Below are 14,682 nucleotides of genomic sequence, written 5' to 3' on the forward strand. Positions count from 1 at the left end.
AAAGTAATTAATCATTTTTCTGGTATTTAAGGCAGATCTCTTTATCTTTCTATTGCTTGTGCTGATCGTGTTGTAAGAGTATTCAAGCCAATGGTTGAAATATAAACCTCATGAGAAAGAAGGAATTGCATCGTAATCTCTGGGTTGCCAGGAGGAAAGATACCCTGTGTCATACCTCTTTTGTTGTTTCTGTAATAACTTTCTGAGAGGCTTATATCCTCCTGCTGTTGGGTTATGAATAGCTCCTCAGTCATCTTAAAGAAAAGAACTCATTAATGCAAGTGTTTTGTCAGCAAAACTGCATCAGTGTTACTTATCTTTGAAAACACAGAAAAATATGGAAATATATGTGCAATGAAAAAAAAAAAAGACTAAACTTTAGCTACTCAGTAGCAATAAAACTAATTTGGTATTATGCAGCTTGAAAGTAATTACCTGCCCTCTAGATTTAACATTGCTCAATATAAAAGATGTGGCTTGTCTGTGCAAAACTCTTTAGTGTTAAATTTCCATTCAGTTCAGTTCTAAACTGAGTCTACAACTCTCTCTTACAAGATTCTCCTCTGCTTCCTCCTCCTCCTCCTAAAAAAAAAAAAAAGATCTGATTTATTTTAAGAAAGACATTTACATCCTTTCTCTTTGCTCAAAGTAGAAAGAGAGGGAAAAACAATGGACAATTTTTGCCTCGTATCTCTATTAAGCAGTTTGATAAGACCATTTATATTAAAATATGCAGATGTCTCATAGGATTCATTCTGCTTGTTTTCTTGTATTTCCCTTTTTTCATTGAGAATTTTAGTTTGTTTACCTTCTAGATTAGTGAAAGATTTATTGATTAATGATCACAGTATTTATTGTGTAGAATTATATAGTGTTTTATTAATTAAAATATCTTCACAATTGCATGGTATATTTTAATAATAAGTGATAGTTGCAGTATCACCTACACAGGACACTAGATTAGAATAGCTGTTGTGTCATTTGAAAAGGTTGAGGGCCAAAGAAGATTTGTTTGCACATTATCTTTTAAACTTTTTCAGAATCGTTTTAGTTTTAAAATTTTATGTTGTCAAATACTTGGTTCAGAATTATAGGGCTTTACTACTAATGCCTCATTTTAGTTTATTATTCTGGGAGCAGAAACCACAGATTGCTTCCTTCTGCAGAACTCTTACTTAAATATAGATCAAATTATTAACTCAAGAATTTCAATTAATGCTATACACGTTTTAAAATTAACTAGTTTATATCTGCATTTCATCTTTACACAAGGCTAAAATATTTTAGCTGGTAAAGAAAGCACTATTGCAGTCTTCTCACTACTGTTCGTGACTGGGTTGCCCTGTCTCTTTTTTGATACCATGCTGTGCTGGTAACAAAACCAGCAGGAAAACTCTTTTTTGTTGTCCTTACCTTTCTAATTGGCCGTGCAACAGAATGTGACATTTAATATAGTCTCTGGTTAAATGGAAGAATAAGTGTCTAAATATAGACTGCAGTTCTGTTCACTGGCTCCCTCTTCTCTAATGATCATCTTAATATCACCTAATACATGGAAATGAATGTCATGAAATTTTGATTCTGTTCCTAAATCTATTGTTGGATTATTAGGTAAGATTAGCAGACAGAATTTTCAAAACTGACAAAGAGTTTTAGGTTTCTCAAAAAAAAACCCCAACTGCTTTCTGGTGTTAACAGTGTCTGCAGCAGTATGTGAGTTGATGAAGTTGGACATGTACATGGCTATTCTGAAAAGCCAGGCCAGATATGATCTAGGTTGGAAATCCAAAAGTGGTGCTTACCTCCTGAGATCTGTGTTTTCTGTAAAAGATCATAGTCATACCTCTCCTGTGGTTGTGATTTAAAAGTCATTAAAAGTCACAGTAATGCATTGTGCTCTATTTGGAGAATTTGTTGCACCTCTACAGGGATCTCAGTAAGCTTTAATAGGAGCTCCATTTTAGTAGATTGACTTTTTTTTTTAAAATCAATTTTTTGTCTTTGGGTGTAAAATACCATCTTAACACAGCTGACCACTTCCCTTATAAAAAAATCATCATTATAAAAATACATGCTCTATGAAAGCTGTTATATTGTAACACATCTCTAGTTGCCTATCTAGAGTTTAAAACACTTCAACCTGCTAGTCCCACTGGTGTACTGCCAAGCTCTTAGAGTTTTGGGGTTTTGTTTCTATTTCATATTTCTTTCAAAGCAGAGATCCACATTTCTAATAAATTGAAATGTCAAAGCAAACATTTTAAAAGCAAAGAAATCCCATATCCTAGCAACATATGTAACAGGACATTTTCCAAATCACTCAGGTAAAAATAAGTGACCTTAGGTTGTACTTTCTTTCACAGCAGCAAGTAATGTTGTTGAAGCTGAGTCTCTAAGGACATTTTGGTTAAATTCATTTCAAACTGATTGTGTCACAAGGTCACAGTCACTAACTCTGCCATATTTTTCCTCCATAAAAGTTTAAGACATTGTTAGCCCTGACTCGAACTTTGCTTGGAGGTGATCACAGAGAATTGGTACTCTTGTGTGAACAGGGTGTACAGAGGTTAATTATGGAACAAAACAAAAAAGACAGTTATTCTAAAAAAGGCTTCTTTCATTTGGCATCTTCCCTTTAATGAAAGAAACAATACAACTTAAATTCTATATGATGCCCATACTATGTAGTAAAAGGAGCATACTAAATGAGTAGCATAATAACTATTATTTCCAAACATCTACAGTTAATCTTTCTGTTAAATGAGTGGTATAGATTTGTTTCAGGTAAATGCATTACATGTTTTAGTCATCTGTGACTGTGTATATCTTGTTAAATTCTGTATCATTAAATGGTAAGACAATAAAAATTGTGTAGTAAAGAAATTTAATACTAACATTAGTGTCATCCATGTTTCTATTAGAGGGAAATTAATATATTTTACTCAACTGCTTGAAGACTGATGTTTTGCAGGATTTGAACCTCAAAGAAATAAATATAATGCAGGACAAGAGACCCATATGTTGTTTCTTTAGAAAACCTTCATCTGCAAATAAAGTTCATGGGAAATACTGAGAATATATAATATTCCAAGATGTAAGTAAGTGAGGGACATGACAGAATACTGTTTCTTCATTTCACTTTTCTTATTTTAAAACAATCAAGATGTTTTATATTTGAAGGTCAGCTGGGGATTTTTCATAAAAGAGAAAATTGTGGACAGGGGAACAGGATGATAAACTATGTTTTGCTACATTACAAAAAAATGGAAAAGTTTTCTTACTTAAGATGACAACAAGCCTTTACTCAGAAACTCTGCTTTTAGCATCATTGTATTTTGAGGAAGGTTTGCAGCAGGAGTAGATTTCTACTAAAAGCACTGAACCATGAAACCTGTGCAAAGCTTGAAGATAATTAACAATGCCAGTCAGAGATCAAATACTATAATCTCTCTAAGTTTTGAATTCTGTGCATGGATTTTGACAAGGCGTCCTGTTCATCAAAACTTTTTGTAACCAATGTTATTGAAAACATGACTTTCAGTTGTACTGGATGAACAGGGATTTTATTTAGCAAAAGTTATAATAATAAGTAATATTATTAATGAATTTGACTACAGTTTTTAGTGCCTACTTTTAATCGTTGGTTCTAAGAAAATAGGTTGTGTCTGCACTGTTAGGTGTAGTGGAGGGGATTAATCTGAAAAAAAGTATTTGTGTAGAATGAGACCTACAGCTAAGCTAGTTACTGAGAGTTTTAAGCAAAGAAGAGGAAAAGATACTTCATTAGGTAATGATCTGTGTCTTCCTAAAGTAGTCATCCAAAAAGATGCAGATAATTTATTTCTACTCAATTATTTTGTCACTCTTCAAAAAGTAGGTTTGATCTATCAGAGAAATAAACAAAATTGGAACAAAGAGATTGTTTTCACTATTTTATTAATTACTGAATTGATTTTTCAGTAACTGAGGATCTTGTGCAGCCAATGATAGTAAAGTAACTGTTAAGGAACAATTAATATTCTAATAGATCAGAAGAATGGAAAGTTTTCTGTCCAAACTGTTTTTCAACATAAATTTCTGTGGAAATAAGTTTTTCAAATTTATATCCTGTTCTTACAGAAGCCACTGTAATTGCCAAATAAAAATCTGTAGTTCTGTATTACAGGGTATGAATCAATGTACTCTAAATATGCCCATGTTTGAATGAAAACTTGTAGTTATAGCCACAGACACTTGTGTCTGTCCGTACAGTTTATATCAGAAGTATAAGCTATAGATGAGGTGAAGTCCTCAAGATTTTGGATAGTGTATTTCAAGTTCTACAGAGGTGTGAAGTTTCATATTAGTGACACGTGCATGAAAAGACCCATCTTCAGATAACGTAATGTTGAAAAACATCATAGAAGATTTTACACGTGGAGCTGAATGTTTTCCAGTTTAGTATTCTGATGTGCTTTTAAGGGAGGAGTTTGCTAGTCCAGAATCCAGATATAGCACCAGTAAGTTGGGACCTGACATTCACACTTTCAGAATCAGTCTTCAGGAACATATTTGCTCCATCCCTTTCTCTGTGTTGGCATGCTGCTTTGAGGGCTATTTTCAAAGCTTCACATTCTCTAGGATCCTCTATTTCCATTCAAACACACAACTTCAGACTTGCCCTGGGGCACTGTTGGACCAGGATGAACTAGCTCCCAAAGCAGGGCTGGAGCTTAAACTGATTCTGCAGCATATTGGAGGGTTCATTGTCATTTTTGTGCACCTCCTCGTGATAGCAGAGGTACCTACATGTGACTTTAAATGGTGTGCAAAACCTCTTTTACCTCTATGAATTTCACCATAGGAAATATTCACTCAGGAGACTACTATCATTATTTTATGTATATTTCAGAGTGTTGTTGTTCTGATACCTAGCAGAATTCTTATTTTATACTGTGTCATGCTGTTACACTTCTAAAATTAATTCTAATTTATGAGAAGTACTGGAAGGCTGGTTTCAGGTTTTGAAGTGAATAAAAAAAATAATAAATGAACAGATTTCTAAATATATTAGAAAAAGTTAGAACTACAAGATTTGTATGCTGAAAGATTTTAGCTGTTTTATAGAGAAAAATGGAAAAATCTATCAGCTTTTAAGCTTATTCTTAAAGGTTATAAAATGCAGCAGGATGCTCTAGAGGGCATGGAAATCTGAGTTTTTAAAGGGAAAGGGGAAGAAAAAAGAAAAAAATTCTATTAATCTGAAAATTGGACCTCAAGGGGTATAAAATATGTCAGGAGACTCTTTTTAATAATTTGTTGCACATAAAGACAGCTGATATTTTAAAATAGCTTGGCCAACTCATTACAGTGTGTTAGTATATTTGTTTTCTGCAACAATAAAAAAGCTGCCTAAACATTGTCTTTTGGAGAGTGATTAACAGCCATTTCCTTATTTCTTTATAATGTTGATCACTAGCACATGCATAAAAATTTTACCTCTAAGGACCCGATTCTAAACGCATTGAAGTAAAAAAGGTACTTTCATCAGTTTTCAATTAGTTTTCAGTCAGGCTGTAAATCATCATCCAAACAAAAATTAACACTACAGTTATGCCTAAAGATAGCTCTCCTCTGTTTGCTTTTACTGGCCTATTGTAAAATAAATTGATTAATTTTCTTCAAATCCTGCCCAATAAGCTTCCGGGAAAAGGTAAATTATCATGATTAGTGCAACTGACATCCTGTCAGGTTCAGCAGGGAAAGGACAAGAGTATAGTTCCTCAGTTTCATTTGCATTTATATGTTGACTATTAGAAATATGCACTTTTCACTAGCATTGCATTTTTCAATGGCAAATATATTTTTCTGTGGTTTTGAGTCTGACCTATATTACAAGTATAAATCACCTATTCCATCAGTGCTGGATCTTACCTGACCTACTCTTTTATCCAAATCAATCTTTCATTGTGTGTGTTTGCATTCCACTAGTATGTGCAACTCAGAGACCTGCTGCATTGGTCCCTTTACAAACACACCAAGGGTATGAAAAGACTAGTTAAAAGTTATGTGCTGTCCACAGTGTGGACCATGGGGAAATCCTGCTGTGCTAAACAGTGTAAGAACTGCTTAAATCTTTGTGAGTTCTGTGTATGCCCAGGAAAAAAAAAAAAAAAAAAAAAAAAAAAAAAAAAGAAGCCTAACTAGATGTGGGGCTGCATTTAGTAAGACCCTAGACAGCATGCTGAGGGAAGTGATCATTCCCTTCTAATCAACATCTGTGAGACAACATCTAGAGTTCTGTGTCTAGTTTTGGGTTTCCCAGTGGGCAGGAAAGACATGGAAGGAGTCCAGTGGTCAAGGTGGTCAAGGGCTGGAGCACGTGATGTATGAGGAGAGACTGAGAGCTGGGCTTGCTCAGCCTGGGAGAGAGCTCAGAAGGGACTTTATTGCTGCCTGCAGCTACGAGGTGGGAGACCAGGGAAGATAGAGCCAGACTCTTCTCAAAGGTGCACAGCAAAAGTATGAGACATAACAAATACATGCTGCAGCAAAGGGAATTCTCATGAGATATTAGGAGAAAATAAAGTTTATGATGAGCATAATGAAACGTTAGAATGGGCTGTCCAGAGATGTTTTGGATTCTTCATCCTTAGAGATATTCAACAGAAAACTGGACAGGGCCCTGTGTGACCTGCTGTGACTCTGAATTTGGCCCCATTTGAGCAGTAGGTTGGGCAAGATGATCTGCAATGGTCCCTTCCAAGCTTAACTATTCTGTGATTATATACGAATGCTGTTCTCAAGTAACAAGTTTTTGTGTTGTATACCTTGTCAATGAAACACACTTTAAAGGAAGAAAAACATGGCTTTATGCCACCTTCACACCGCTCCCACCTCAGTGTGATTTGCTTTGAGACCTAGAGCAGTCCTGATAAAATTTGGACAAATTATTTAGTACTAAATAATAGTGAGGATCTGTTAGGACAGTTACACAAGTTTTAGAGGGCTGTATTTTTGCATCTGTATTAATACACATTATTAACAGTAGTAACAAGAAAATCTAAGAGTGGCTTTGTTTTTATTCAGAAATTGGGGGAAATATAAAAGCTGCTTGTTTCTAAATAATGATGCAATGTATAAAATTCTAATCTAGTTGTAATCATAAAATGCAAATTAAAACTAGGGGGAACAATTGTATACTGGCTCATTTTATGTGTGAGGAGATGGAGCTCTTCTTAGAGAAATAAGTTTTCCTCTGTAAGAAAATAAAAACATCAAATCCCAGCAGAGCTTCCTAATGAAGCTGATCTTGAAACACAGTTCTTTTATGTGGAAAAGAAAACGATCCCAGAATTTTAACTAAAAAAATCTACTGTCTTGAAATGTGCCCTATTGGTTTCTCAATGTGCCAAGGGTACTCTGATACTTCTATAAACACTGCTTAATAATAATACAGATTCAGGGATTTGCTAGCAGATGGACAATTCCCTCTTGAGGCAGAGCAGCCAGCAATGTCATTATCATCTTTTTTCATGAAGGGATTGTTTAAAAAAATGTCACTAGCTTTTTTAATCTGTGGGAAGTGTCAAGTAACTAGTTCCTAGTGACTTAGCTCTACTGCAGTAAACCTAATTCTTGGAATTCCTTTTTCTCTTTTCCCAGTAGAATACTATAATAACTTTTTGCACTTAGAGAAGCTCTCATGGAGAGTTCTCAGTTGATTTACATGTATATATTGTTTTATAACACTCAGGTGAATTAATCAAAACCTCTCAAATAAGTAGTTGACTCAAATGTAAGCAGGAGGCAGACATCTAACTCACTAAAGCTTCTGCTAAATATTTACATTTTATGCTATGAAAGGTAAAATTTATAAAAAACACGGTAAAAAAGGCATATTTGTTTTCAGGGCCACAGGGTCTTGAATATTTTTCTCCATGCCCTAACCATTATACTTATACACTTCTTTATGTGACCCACATCATACACTGTCGCTAGGTTTAAGATGGATAAACAGTAAGTTCCTATGGTTCTGGGGAGGGGATGCAAGAGAGAATTGTATGTCTTGGGAAGATGGTACTGTGGGGGATTGAGGAGAGAGGGACACCGTGCTCTGAATTTGCCTGACCTTCACTCACTTGCCTTACCTTCTTCACCTTTGTAGAACATGGCCAGTCTGTTTTCTGCTGCCTGGAGTCCTCTTTGGCCTATGTCTTCTTCAATATATTCTGCTTTTGTTTCTACTAAACTGAATTTTGCATGCAAAAGATGGGGACAAAATGACTGGTTTTGCCTAACCCTTCTAACAGCTGGTGTCCTTTGTTAATGATGAACAACATGCTGAAGAAACACTAGATTCTAGTGTTTCTAGATTCTCTTTTTCATTCACTAGTTGGGGAGGGTGGTGAGAGGGGGATTGTATGTTTATTTTTTGTTTTGTTTGATATAAAACCAATCCTTCCTTCACTACAGCAAAAATGAAATCTCAAACATTCATATTAGTAAACAAATTTACAATGTAAGTAGACAGAATATTAATTTTTCAGGTTACTATGCACTGCAATGAAATCCTAGAAAATGGCTGAGTACACGCTGAGCTTGAAATACAAACGTAATCCTATTAAAAGCAATAAAACTATATGTTTTCTTCAAGAAAGATGTTATAGTATTTTTCTGAATTGAACCAGAGAATTCAGGTCTTCATACAATCAAGTGCTGAAGGAGGACTTAAAAGAAAACTGTTTTTGTAGTAAATGTGGGCCATTTCACATTACTCAAACCTCTCATCTGTCTGTAGCTAGCTGATACAATAAGCAAAGTAACAAATCAATTCCCAGAACTGTGTTCTGCTGCTTTTGTGGACCATTGCTCTTATTGAGCTAAAAGATCAATTTAACTTATCGCCGTGGCACTCCTAATGTTCATGTGCTTTCTGCTTATGTGAAAGATCTTGTGCAGTCAAATGTGAGTTTCATACATAAAGGTTTAATCACCTCAGCCAGCTACCAACTTTCTTTTTCATGCTTCTGAGCTTGTCAAATTCTCTAAATGAATTGTTAAACATAGAATTCACAACAGGGTTCATGCAGTTCAAATATTGCAATTATCTACTCTATTTGCTCAAGAAAAGTTTTCCTGTTAGCCACTAATATACAAGTAAGTCAGTTTCTGCAGTTATATGCTGCTCACAGAAGTACAGCTTAAGAAAAGATCATGCTTATCCATCTTTTTGTCGAGGAATTATTGTAAAAGCTCCAATTGGAAATAATAAAAGGTAGGAAGACCATTCAGGGTGACAAAATATGGCATAAACTGATCCACTGAAAAAGAAAAATATATGATGTTTACTGTTCATTTTTGTGTGCTTAAATAACTAGGCAAAAGCCGGATATAACTATCCCAAAAGTGCAGTGCTAATTTGTTAATGACTACTGATACTAAGTTTTTCTGATGTCAAATATTAAAAATAGATCATAAATTTGTAATAAATGCTCTTTAATCCAGACTGTTACAGTACAGTGACAATATTGGGTAGATTTTCTTTAAAAAAATAATCCACTGAAGTGGAAATTAGGTAGTAGAATCAACATTCTATTGCTGGAATAATTCTTGCTGGAAAGCAAGAGAATTGAGAGCTGTAATTGTTCAGCATCTCATTAATCTGGCCTTGCTTGTTGATAACAGAAATGTGGAAATTGCTTCAGAAGAGAGATTAGGAATAATACAGAAAACAAGTCTAGGTCTAACAAAATATTGAAGTGGAATAATCAAAATCATGTAAATAATTGTATCTGATTTCTAGACATGAAAATTTTTTCTATATAAGCATAAAGAGTTAAAAAAATATAGATCATGTTTGAAGTTTTTGTAGCTGCATCTATATATACTCTGACTTATTAATGAGATCATAAGTGCCTAAAGTTTGAGTATTCTAACTTGATTAACAATTTGGCCAAGACTCAATTAACTTATCTCCAAATTCAGTAGAAAGAAACTGGCACATCTGTTGTTTAGTCTGCCTGGTTCTTCAACTGTAATTGCCCCCAGTCAGATTCCTGGCATAACCCTGCAAACCAAGCAGATTTCCTGTATTGTGCAACAACCAGTTTCCACTATTCATTAGCAGAAATAAGACCCTATATAGCCAGACCAAAGGCAGAAATTATATTTCTTTGGGACACTGAAAAACTGCCTGATTTCTCTCTCATTTACTGTTCTCCTTTGTCACCCCTGAATACCACAGCTCCAAGTTTTAGTTTAATTTGGGGGTTGTATTTTTATAACATATATTTAAAAAACCAAAAAAACAACCCAACCCAAAACAAAACCACAGAAAAATCATGTTCTAATATTAGCAGCAGTAAAGTGAAAATCTGTATTTTCATGTTCAAAGTGGCTCCTTTCTGGTGTTTTAACAGAACAGCTCAGCACTTTGTTTCTCTGGGAGAATATAAGATCAACACTTGCATCCAATTAGAGTAGGAGCTAGTTTTAAAATTTTGGAAAAAATGGTTCTGAGATAACACAAAGATCCTATTTTGTTTCACTTTCCTCTTCAGACAAATACCTGTTATATTTTTTGACCAAGAAACAAGGAAGGTAAAAGAAAGAAATAATAAACAGAAAGTGAATTTAAGCATTTCTCTGTTTGTGGGGAAGAATGATGTCTTTTGGGCTATTGTGAATTACCAGAAATGTTTTACCGTGTGTGTCACAGAATCACTTATTCAAGCAGACGGCTCTGAAGGTACATGAGAGTAGATCTCAGGGTAAATGTCCAACCTTTTGACTTATGTTTGACCATATGAATGAGACTGTTTTCCTTTGTGATGTGTTATCAGTGTGTCTTAAATTCCTACTGTGCATCGTGATCAGCACTGATAGAATTTTTAACTGTTCTTATAAATCCTTCTACCTCTTCATATGTGGTCCATATGGCATAATATTTTCGTGATGAAAACTGGTATATTTGGCACATTGCTATAATGACATTCAAATGTCGATTCAGCTCTGACAAAGAGATTGTGTTTTGCAAAGAAATAACAGTGCATCAGAACCCATAACAATTATTAGCTCATTTGCTGGTAGTGTGATTTTGGGTAGGGCTTTCCCTGCCCCAGACCTGTCATTAAAGCATGTGATAAAGAACAAGAATATAGATGCTAGGAAATCAAATTATATCTGTGGGTAGTAGATGATAGTTCTGAGAGTTTAGAATCAATGTGCTGTGAGTCAGTTAATAAAATAAACTGTCTCAGCCATTTGTATTTTGTAAATATTCCTTGACTAATTTAAAGGAAATAAAATCAGTAAATTTACTACTAATTTACTAAAGACGATCTCATGAAGACTGGTGCGAGTCAGGGGGAAGTGCTTTGGAGACAGCAGAAACTGAATTGGGGATGAGCACCGCCAACTGCTCCTTTTGAGCAATGACTGTAAGGTGTATTGTACCATGTTGGACCTGACGTTATGAACTTAGAAACAGCACTTCTCCTTACCTGTACTAAGCTGCTTGTTCCAGAACTATACACACCTGCAGTAATAATCCACAACAGATATTGTTGATAGGATTGATATAGACAAAAGCATTTACAAGAAAAGAATTATATTACAGATAAATGAAAATGAAAAAGTTGCATACTCACAACTGTTTTCAGTCAGGACTTAGATCATTGTTTTGAGTTGGGGAAGTAGGTGAAATTGTCTCACGGGTCTTATGGTTATGGTTAAGACAAGACAGGAAAGATGGATGAAATGTAGGTGGAGAACAAAAGGTGGGGAGAACAGTGTAAGTGTTGAACTGGAAAAGTTTGCAAGACTATTAGTTTGTCTCCTTTAAGACATGGTTGTATAAAGGTCCATACTGATGAAGTGCAAAAATTAAGAGGAGAAAGATTTGTAAGGTAGAAATGCTCTTGGTTTTTATATAGATTAGTTTATGCAAATTTAATGTCAGTAAATTTCCCTCTCCCCCTTCCCCCTCTTCCTACTAGACTGCAGAAGTTTTTAGGTCAAACATTACTCACCTTCTGAGAACGATGTCTAACAAGTATCTATCCTTTAAACTTTCTAGCTAAATATGCTGAGATTAAGGAAAGTCTTGCATGTTGAAACTTCTACTCAGTCATGTTGGTTCATTTTGTATATTAGTTTGTATTTTTTATTAAATTATTTTCCTTTATATATTGTCAAGGTGAAAATTCATATATTTTGTTTAATTATGAATATTTTTGTATGAATTTAATAATTTTGTATGTCTCTGATGATTAGAATGATTTATACATAAATCAGAATTGTCAGTGGAATCTAAGAAAATTGTGCACCTGACAATTTCCTTGGGTGCTGATTACCCAATTCCTTTGAAGTTCTTTCATTAAACAATCTTAAAATCACAAATCTTAATTAAAATAACAGGACAGCCTTTGGAGACCTCTTAGTGTAGAACACAAAGCATGTAGGAAAATATGCTCTCTTGATTTCATGTTTCACTGTATGCCTGTTTCTGAAGTGCCCAGGCTATATGATCATTATCTAGGTTTTGCTGTAGGAGATATGTTCAGGGATGCTATTTAACAATATATAGGATAAATGATTCTTCAGCCTGTTTTGAGTGATGGATAAATAGCCATTTAGGTTATCATTTTCAACTTTCTCTCCTGCTGCTGCCATTACATAATGAAACTTTTTCACTGTAATTATCATTTCCAGCACACACACACACACACACAAAAAAAAAGTATAAATAGATTTTTTTTTTTAGTACTATCTCAGAAAGAAAAAGAATGAACAGCAGGACTCATTTTCAGTTCCCTCTACATCAAAAGAATTATAATGGATTGTTAAAAAGAATGTGAAAACAAGCATTTTTTCACAATACTCAACAGAAAATGACGATCCTTTTAAAGTTTTGCTACCAATTTTTCTCATTGGAGACATTCTGACTTCATTTCAATCCATCTCTGTATTTTTTCCTTTCTTTTCCAAACTTACTTGAATTTTTCCTGAGAGAGATGCACTGTGTGGAAGGTGACACAACAGAGGATTCCAGTTCCTGTAAGAGCTGCCTGTGGCATACGATTGCTGGGTAGCATTCTGCTTACCTGTCTGTCTAATAGCATTCTAGTTAGGGTAAGAAAAAGAAAAAAATCTACTTGGGAAGAGATTTACTGAAATAATTCAGAAATAACTGCTAATTAGCATAAAGGTTAAATGTTGAAAACACTAGGTTTTATTTCTTATTGTATGGTTTTCCAACAAGGTGTTCCCAGATATTTTTGGTCGTTTTTTTACAGATCGTATGTTGTTGACCGTAATATGTACAAAAAGAAACCAGAATGTATTCAGGCTGTACTTGAAATTTTGCTGGTTTATATACCCACTTTCTCTGAAAAAGTAGGATTATAACATTTAACCACTCATACATTTAATTTTATCACCCAAATGCCGAGATTTTTGTTATCGTCTTCAACCTTTCTGCAGTATTCTTATATACTTTTGATACCTGTCAGTTTTGGTCACCCATGTACTATGCAGATTTGCTACATGAGTTTTTAGGAAACAAGCTTGTAAACTCCACAGGTTCAGGATCCTGTCTTCATATCTCTTTAGAAATTATTTAGACGCTGTTAATTCTGTTGGGAAAAAAAAAAAAAAAACAACCACCAAACAACAAAAAACCCAGCATGCTTTACTTGTTTTTATCATATTTCAGCTGCCATACAAATTCCTGGCATATCTTACTGAGCAATGACAAAATCATTTGTAATTCTTATTCTTAGACACAAAATTGAGACAGACTGTAAAAAAAGTGATTATATGTTTCTTGCCACTGAAATGTTAGACATGTTATCTCAGATTTCCAAACCATTTAACCATTTGGCCATTAAAGAGCAGACTGTTATCTGTTTTGGCATTAATCTACTTGCAATGGCTACTTTGGAGCACAGTTTCAAAATGACAACAAACATGCACAATACATTATAATTATGTTCCTTTCAGGAATAAGTACTGCAGAAAGATTTCATGAACTCAAATCTTGTGTCTTTGCATCTGTGAGAACTAAAAATATTCTTTTTAAAATTTGGTTATAAAGTATGTTTCCCAAAGTATTGCATGGGGTTCACAAGTGGGTTTTTTTAAGCAGCGATAAAATGCAAAATCATAGGTATGCATAATACGAGGGGAACGCTCAGTGTAAATTCAATCACGAATGAAATGCTATTATGTGCAAACACCTCCTGGGCTTGTGCAGAGGTAATGGAGCATAGGAAATAGATAAAGTGACAGCCAAGAGAGGAAGAAGATATGTGACTTTACTTACAACTTTGTTTAATAAAGCTCTCAACACACATTGTGGATATAATGTTTTGTTTTGTCTCCATCCAAATCATCTTAGTTCTTATTCCATGCATTTTGTAGACTGTAATTTGGTGATAATGGCTTCTCTGCACACTTCAGAAGTGATGAACAGGAATAACAAGTCAGTTAATAAGAGAATGTGTCTTTCTTTCCCAGTATAGAGCTCTTTGAGTAGGTCAGGAAAAAAGACATATTTTGCTTCGAAGAAATGTCACTAAGGATATGCAGTATTGAATATTTAGGGAGAATAAATATGAAAAGGCTGATTTTAAAGCAGCCTGTGTAAGAGTGGGGTGAAAAGACTTTCCTATTTTTCAGCCTTTCTTTAATTGTTACAAG

General features: G+C 34.5%; 1 protein-coding gene across 8 annotated transcripts in view; it reads left to right on the plus strand.

The window, feature by feature from the left end:
* DMD (dystrophin) overlaps window positions 1–14,682 on the plus strand; it is a 1,208,865-nt gene that overhangs the window by 861,778 nt on the left and 332,405 nt on the right. The gene's annotated exons all lie outside the window — the stretch shown is intronic.

The sequence above is a fragment of the Athene noctua genome, chromosome 1 (genome assembly GCF_965140245.1).
Source record: "Athene noctua chromosome 1, bAthNoc1.hap1.1, whole genome shotgun sequence".
Taxonomy (NCBI): domain Eukaryota; kingdom Metazoa; phylum Chordata; class Aves; order Strigiformes; family Strigidae; genus Athene; species Athene noctua.